Source organism: Triticum urartu, chromosome 2A (assembly GCF_056163025.1).
Source record: "Triticum urartu cultivar PI428250 chromosome 2A, HENAU_Tu73, whole genome shotgun sequence".
Classification (NCBI taxonomy): Eukaryota; Viridiplantae; Streptophyta; class Magnoliopsida; order Poales; family Poaceae; genus Triticum; species Triticum urartu.
Genome location: NC_141874.1, coordinates 163,738,717 through 163,746,031, shown reverse-complemented (window position 1 = coordinate 163,746,031; position 7,315 = coordinate 163,738,717).

Below are 7,315 nucleotides of genomic sequence, written 5' to 3'. Positions count from 1 at the left end.
ACCCGGAGGTAGGCCCTCTGCCGGGGTGGCTTCAACGACCCTTCCTCCAGCAGAGGACCCGTGGTCGCTGAGGGAACCACTGGCGTCCTCTTTCCCTCCTTTGTGCCATCCTGGTCTCCGGATGGCTCAAAGGGGGTCGAGAGTGGCGCAAGGCGGGGCCCTCGTCTAGCGATATGAAGCAAGGCCAGTACCTGTGGAGAAGGCCCGGTGCCTGTGAAGCTCGCCTCCCGTGACACTCTCACGTAATAATGAGTTGGGGCCGTACACAACCCGGAGTCTCAGGAGCGCCGGCCTCAGGCCTTGGGGCTCCCTCCCACGCCTAGTGGACAACACTTAGCTCCGCGCTGGTGAGAAGACTTGAAGACCCGAAGACTAGACTAGGTGCCGGACGCGGCCTTTTGCTTTGGATCTCTCTTTCTGTGGCTTTGCTTTCTTGTTCTGGATTTAAGTTGAAGCTGAATTTTTATCATTGTGCGCGGGGGTGCCTTTTCTCATTCGAGTCATTTCTCGCCTTCTGGGTCTTGTTTGGTTTGGGACTCACGTCCGTCGCCTCTCCCTCGCAAAGCTCCTCGTGAGCCAGACCGCGCAGATCAAGCGCTAGCACTTCGCCTGGTGCTTCCCCTTTCCGGGACCCCCCTTCAAATGGGGCAGAAAGCCCCGCAAGATTCTCTAGAACTCATTGCCTCACGACCCAGCCCTAAACAGGCGCTGACTAAGGTAATCAACGTCTGGAAACTCACCCACAGCTTCACAAACTCACAAGGACACATACCCACATCGCACAGGAAAGTAAAAACTGCGATTCATTTACATGAGGGGCTCCCCCTCTCAAAATGCTGTCACAAGTTTTTCCTAGGGCCACGCCCGAGTTTTGCGTGCAACATAAAACAATAGGAGAATATGGGATCAGCAAGAGATATCGCTCGCTGCATCACCCAGGGACGCGTCACTCGCATTGTCATCGTCTTCGTCGGAATTGTCACCGTCGTCAGCAACGCCCCCATCGCTGTCGTTGACCACGTCACCTTCATCTGCGACGACCACCACCCCATCGTCCTCTGAGGTGAAGGCCCTGACCAACACGTCGACATGATCCTCTACCCAACGCGCCAAGTCGCCTCGGACGGCGATGGGCACGGGAGCAATGGCAGCGTCGAAGTCGAAGTTAGGGTCGGCGTACAGGAGGTGTCTGAAGACACAGGAGAAGGCGTGTTGAAGCAGGCCACGACCCCTCTCCTTCACAAGCTGCCGAGCTCTGGCAGACTGAGCCTCCAGGCGCGTCACCACCTCGGTGAAGAAGGTCAGGTGGCTGGCATAGTCACTCGAGTGAGGGGTCGGGGCGTTCTCGTCGCAGACATAGCCCAGGGCGGTGTTGTCTTTGTTCTGAAGGTCTTCAAGCATAGGGCCATGCACGTGCTCCAGCGTTCGGCATTGGAGCAATTCAATTCTTCTCTGTTGTGCCGAGCGACGGCCTCGGCATCGTCAATTCACCCCCGAAGAGAAAGCAGCTCGGCGCGGGCGGAGGCCAGGTCTGCCGGCGACGTAACCAGGGCGGCGGTTGTGGCCTCGGCACGCCTCTTGGCCTCGTCCAACCTGGGCCTGAGGGCGGCGGCCCTGCCCGCACCCTCCTGTCCGGCGAGCTCCAGCCTCAAGCCGTACCTGCCCTCCAGGTCGGCGCGAACCACAGCTACCTGGCGATTGATCTCCTCTTTGACTCCGGCCTCACGGGCCCCGATGGCATCTTCAGCTTGAACCACTTGACGCTCCCTTTTCTCCAGCCGCTCGAGCTCGAGGCTGCGCTCCACGGCCTCCAGGGCCAGCGCCTCCTCACGACGCCGGATCTCCTCTTCCTTCGCAGGCGTCCCCCTCATCGACGCGAGGGCGGCCCTACGCGCCTCGACTTGCTGCTCAAGGGACGCGCTCCAGGCCTGTAGCTCCCACCCGCTCTCCTCCGCGGCCTCGTGAGCTTCTTCCAAAGCTCGCGAGCGGGCCTCATTGGCAACCATGAGGGATGCCTCAGCCTTCACGTTCTCGAGGTCGCGATGATAACGGCCAAGGTTGATGGCCACGCGCAGCTTGCGCCGCTCCTCCACCAACCAAAGACCTTCGGCCTCAAGACGCGAGTCGACACCAGCAAGCTCTTCACCAAGGCGGTTTATCGCGCCCATTGCCTCCTCGAAGATCTCGTGGCGGACCATGCTGCGCCCGTGCTCGAGCTCCAATGCTCGCCCCATCTCATCCTCCGCCTCGGGGGCTGCGGATGGAGCATCAAGTGGCGCGCCGTCTCCCGGTTAGGGGCTGGGGGCTGGCACGGCCCCAGGCGCCGGCTGACCCTCGCGAGGGCCCCGGGCCAAGCAAGGCCCGCTGCTTGAAGGAGGCTCCAACATCGAGGCTAGCCATCCACCGACCGTGACCAAGGGAGGAGCCCTTGGCACGCCCGCTACGCTCCAAGCAAGGCCGCGTAGGAAGCGCGGCGAAGGCACAAGCTCGGGGCGCCTTGACGACGGACCAACTCCCGAGGTTGACCCTGCGCCGCGGGCAGCTTCTGAGCCTGAAGCACTGGAGCTTAGAGAGTGCGATGGAACGAGAGGGAGCCGCTTCTCTGGAGGTTTCGCGGCCCTAGCTGAAGGGGACCTGAGGGGGCAATCGTCAGGAAGGGAAGGCAGCACATAGAAGATCACCAAGGAGAGGTACTTACTCGTCGATGGCGATATACTTCCGTCGCTTCAACGGTCCGAAGATGTTGCTGCCGCTAGGGGATCTATTCCTCTTGCGGAGCTCCTCGAAGTCCACGCAAAGGCGACAGAAGCGCTGGACGTGGCAGCCGGCGCGTGGCAGAGCCGAAGGAGAACCAAGAGGGATGGCTTCAGGCGAGCCTAGCTGTGGCAAACAGCCTGGCTCTCTCTCGCTGCGACCTCCCAAGGCCCCTGAAGCCTCAGCCTTGGGAGCCGCATGCCGCACCTCATCAGCGACTGGCGCCTTAGGAGAGGCATCGCAAGCTCCCGGGGATGACGCCCCTGGATCACTGCTCGACACGTGCTCCTCAGCGCCTGAGTAGCCGGCCCCTGTCGCAGCTCACTCCCCGCACCATCACCTGGGGCGAGCTCGTCACCGGGGGCGAAGAATGGGACCACTATGACGGGATTCTCGCGGGGTCCCTCCAAGCCAATTGGATGCAGCCCCCGCTCATCAAAGGAAGGCATGGTCGCGACGAAGGTAACCTTGTTCTCGCTGCGGTACACCTTGCAGCTCTTCCTAGGCATCTCGTCCGGCAGAGGGACACTGGATAGCACCATGAGCACAGTCTGCCGCGCAGCAAGAGGAAGCCCCTCTTCCTGAAACGTCATGTTGTCCCGACTGCTGAGCAAGTCCCACATCGGGCGAGAGTGACGCTGAAGCGGGGCAACCTGACGAACTCCCTCACCACCATGGGCGCAGTCACACCAAGGTCCTTCAACCACCGCAGCCTGGCCCAGACGGGGGCAAGACAGGGACTCGTGAGCCTCTGGTGACCCCAGCCGGAGTTTGGAATGGCAGGCCCTGCCGGAGCTTGGAGAAGAGGGTTGAGCATGCCCGCATCAACAAACACCCATCGCATGCAGAATTCGCTCGCGGATGAAGGAAGCTCGAAGTCGATCCCCATGCCTGCCGTCACTGCCACGGCCTGAAAGCCCACACACCCTGAGCTCTGCCGGGCACCGATGAGATGTAGCAAGAAGAAGTGTCGGAGGAGCGCCATGGAGGGGGTGATGCCCACCATGGCCTCACACACGAAGTCAAAGACGGCAAGAAGGGTCACGGATTGAGGGTCGAGATGAAGCATATGAATCTGATAGTGCTCAAGCACCGCGTTGAAGAAGGCGGAGAAGGGAGGAAGGAGGCCAGCCGAGAGGGCGTCAATAAAGATCGGGATCTCGGTAACTGCCCGAGCCATGCTGGAGCGAGACATAGGCCAGGCCGGCGTCTCTCCCCGCTCGTTGAAGCCGGAGGCGAGCATGGGGCGCACCTTGCCCATCGCCTCGTCGTTGAGCACTCGAGGCCAGCTGAGCGCCGGCTCGAAGGATGGAGGCGCAGTTGGCGAGGACAAAGGTTTCTTCCCCTTGTTGGCTTGTTTCGGCGCCATGGTGGTAAAGCAGGCGGAACACTGGTTGGACTGGGAAGGTGGAGTAGGGCGTCGAGGAAGCAGGGAGATTGGAAGATTGGAAAGCCAGGCGCAGAGGGGGAGGAATAACCGTGCAAGAAGCGGGGCCGCATAGCCAGGAGGATTCAAAGGTAGCTTTGGGGGCCCGCGGTGCTTCGAGCTTAAGCCTTGGCTTCGCTGCGAAGCCAAGCCCGCACGCACCTTGGGCCCGGGGGCTACTGTCGGCGTTCTGGGAATGGGGGTCCACAGACTTGCCTGCGTGCGGCCCGCCGCGTGGCTGAGCCAGCAGGCCGTACGACCCATCTTCACCGACGAAGCACCCAAGATCCTTGCGAGGCGGACGACGCAAGACCTCCTCTGGAGTGGCCTAGCCAGGCAAGCTCACGAGGAGCAAAGATATAAAGGCATGGAAAACCTCCCGAGGTTCTCATGACGTGAGCCGTGACGATCGACACTAGGCGGGCGCCAGCGCGCACAGTGTTCATGTTTCCTCTTTGGTGCAAAGGGGGGCACGCGCAGCCGCGGAGTACCGAGGCATCAGGCAAAGGTTTCCATTTCGGTGCAACAAGACCAAGACCAAGGACTGCAAGATAGAGGTCATCGTTGAGCCCTGGACAACATCACCACCAGAACTTTGTGCAGGCGAAGACTAGTTTTGTCAGGATAGCTTGTACTAGTTGCCCCCCTTCAAATTAGCCCGCCATTGTTGGCTCCCTTCCCGCTCGATATTTGGGAAGAGGACCAAGGCCTCTATAAGTAAGACTAGCCACCACAAGAGAGGGAGATCTGAGCTCAAAGGAGAAGATCGGAGCTAAAGAGAGACCACCTCACACACAAGCTCACCAAGCACAAGAACACCTCAACCTCAGGAGGTTGTTCTGCCCTTGTATTGTTCATCATCAGCCCAAGAGGCAATTCATCACCACCACACTGGAGTAGGGTATTACACCACAACGGTGGCCTGAACCAGTATAAACCTTGTGTCCATCTGTGTTGTGAGTTCGTCGAGTTCATCCGCGAGATCCTAGCAAGCTAGAGCGTAGGTCGGTTGGAGGGAAAGACTTCGCGCGCACCCCAGTGTTCGAACCATAAGGGTTTGCCGGGACCCCATACCCCGACATACTTGCTATTTTCTGACATTCACCCTTGGTTGATCAGGCCGATGTCTTCGGCGAAGAAGAGGAAGGAGGATGCCGCGGGTGTTCCCCATCTGCGGAGAAGAGAGGCGACAACACCTGCACCTCCCCAGCCTGGTCGCCCTCGCGAGGCCAAGAGGAGCATCGACATGATGAATCAGTCCCCGTGGCCCCGCTGGATCCGGAAGTGCCGGCACCCGGCTCTGCTGATGAGGTCCCAAGGGCTCTGGAGCCCTCGATCTTCGAGGCTCTGGTAACGACGTCGCCCCCTCCTCCTGCTGCGCCTCTGGTCCCAAATTCTTCTGCTCGGGGATGGCCAAGCTGCGGGAAGACTCTTAGGCGCGGACCCGCACCTAGTGGCCGCGTGCCTGAAGCTGGCCTCAGGCTGGCTTCACTCTGACTCGGCCGTTTGAGCATCGCTGAGCCAGGCCGCGGCGGCCTCCAAGAAGGAGAAGCAGGCTGCCGCCAGAGGTGCGGCCAATCATGAGGCAGTGCTGAAGGACGCCGAGGCCGCCCACGACTGCTGCCAAAAGCTGGAGGGTGAGCTGAAGAGCCTGCGCGACGAGAATGCAAAAGAAGCACGTGACGGAAAAGAGAAGGAGGAGGAGATGAAGGCTCAGGAGGACGCCATCAAGGGCTGCGATGCCGAGCTGGGGGAGATGTCGAAGGCACAGGCCGCGGAGCGCAGCCGACTAGAGGAGCTGGAGTAGAAGGCGAAGGTGAGGGAGGCCGAGCTCGACGCAAAGGCGAAGGTCCTGGCCGAAGACCACATGGTCTTCTCGCTTATTGAGAAGAGGTCCAGCGTGGCGCTGAAGTCACTGTACGAGAAGGGCCTGGAGAAGCCGCTGACCACCGACGAGGATGACCTTGCTCAGCTGCTTCCCCACTTGGTGAAGGCCCTTTAGGAAGTTGTGGAGGACATCGGTCCCATGGCTGAGGTAGAGGCTCGTGTCCTTTCTTCAGTTGCGCTGATGTGTGTCTTCAGCCATCTGTACCTTCGCAACCCCAATGCTCGTCTCGACGAGCTGCTGGAGCCTGTAGCTGATGAACATTGTGCGGCCGACGCCGCAGCCGTGAAAGGTTAGGTGGAGGCCCTGCTGAAGATGTTCCGCGACTTCGTCCTCGCGCCCTCGACCGGCGATGCCACCGATCATGTAGCTGGCGGTGCAGGTGAAGACGACGCTACCAAGGGAGGAGCACCTTCTAAAGGCGATGGCGGTGTCCAGGGGTGACCTGCGGCTGCTTTCCTGTTTCATTCCCGCAATACGCATCAGGCCTCGTGGAGGCTTTAAAACTTTCATTTGATACTGTGAGGACAATATTTCTTGTAATATTTGCTTCGAGATTTTGCGATTTTATTCCTATTTGCTTTGTGTTCTGCGTCGGCAGAGCCTACCTCAACCGTCGTTGGGCCGACCGGAGACCAGGACGGACCAAGGAGTGAGGGGCTACGTGCCTAGTTAGGCTCCTGAGTCGCGATGCTCAGGAGTCCCCTTTGACGCGCGAACAACTTACAGGGAGAGTACGTGAGGATAGGTTAATGTTCTACGTCGGCAGAGCCCGGCCCCGCGCATACCTCAACCACCATTGGGCCGACCAGAGACCAGGACGGACCAAGGAGTGAGGGGCTACGTGACCAGTTAGGCTCCTGAGTTGCGATGCTCGGGAGTCCCCCTTGACGTGCAAACAATCTCTATACCTTTGCCCTCGCCGAGGTTCGGCTCGGGAGGGGCGTGTGATGACCAGGTCCGGGAGACCTGGTTGGGTGGCATGCACTTGGGCATGACCCAAGTGTAGCCCCCAGGTCCGGGAGACCTGGTTGGGTGGCGTATGCTTGGGCATGACCCGAGCGCAGCCCTCGTGCCCAGCCCCCTCGCACGACTCTCCCAAGGGGAGGTGTTGTAGTGAGGCCGAACGCTGAGCTCTGGGGCTCCCTGAGGTTGGTACGACCATGAAGCTGCCCTTAGTTGTTTATCACCAGCGCGGAGCATACTGCTTCCGCTTATGCATGGGCATAGCCGCTCCTCGGCAGTGTCGA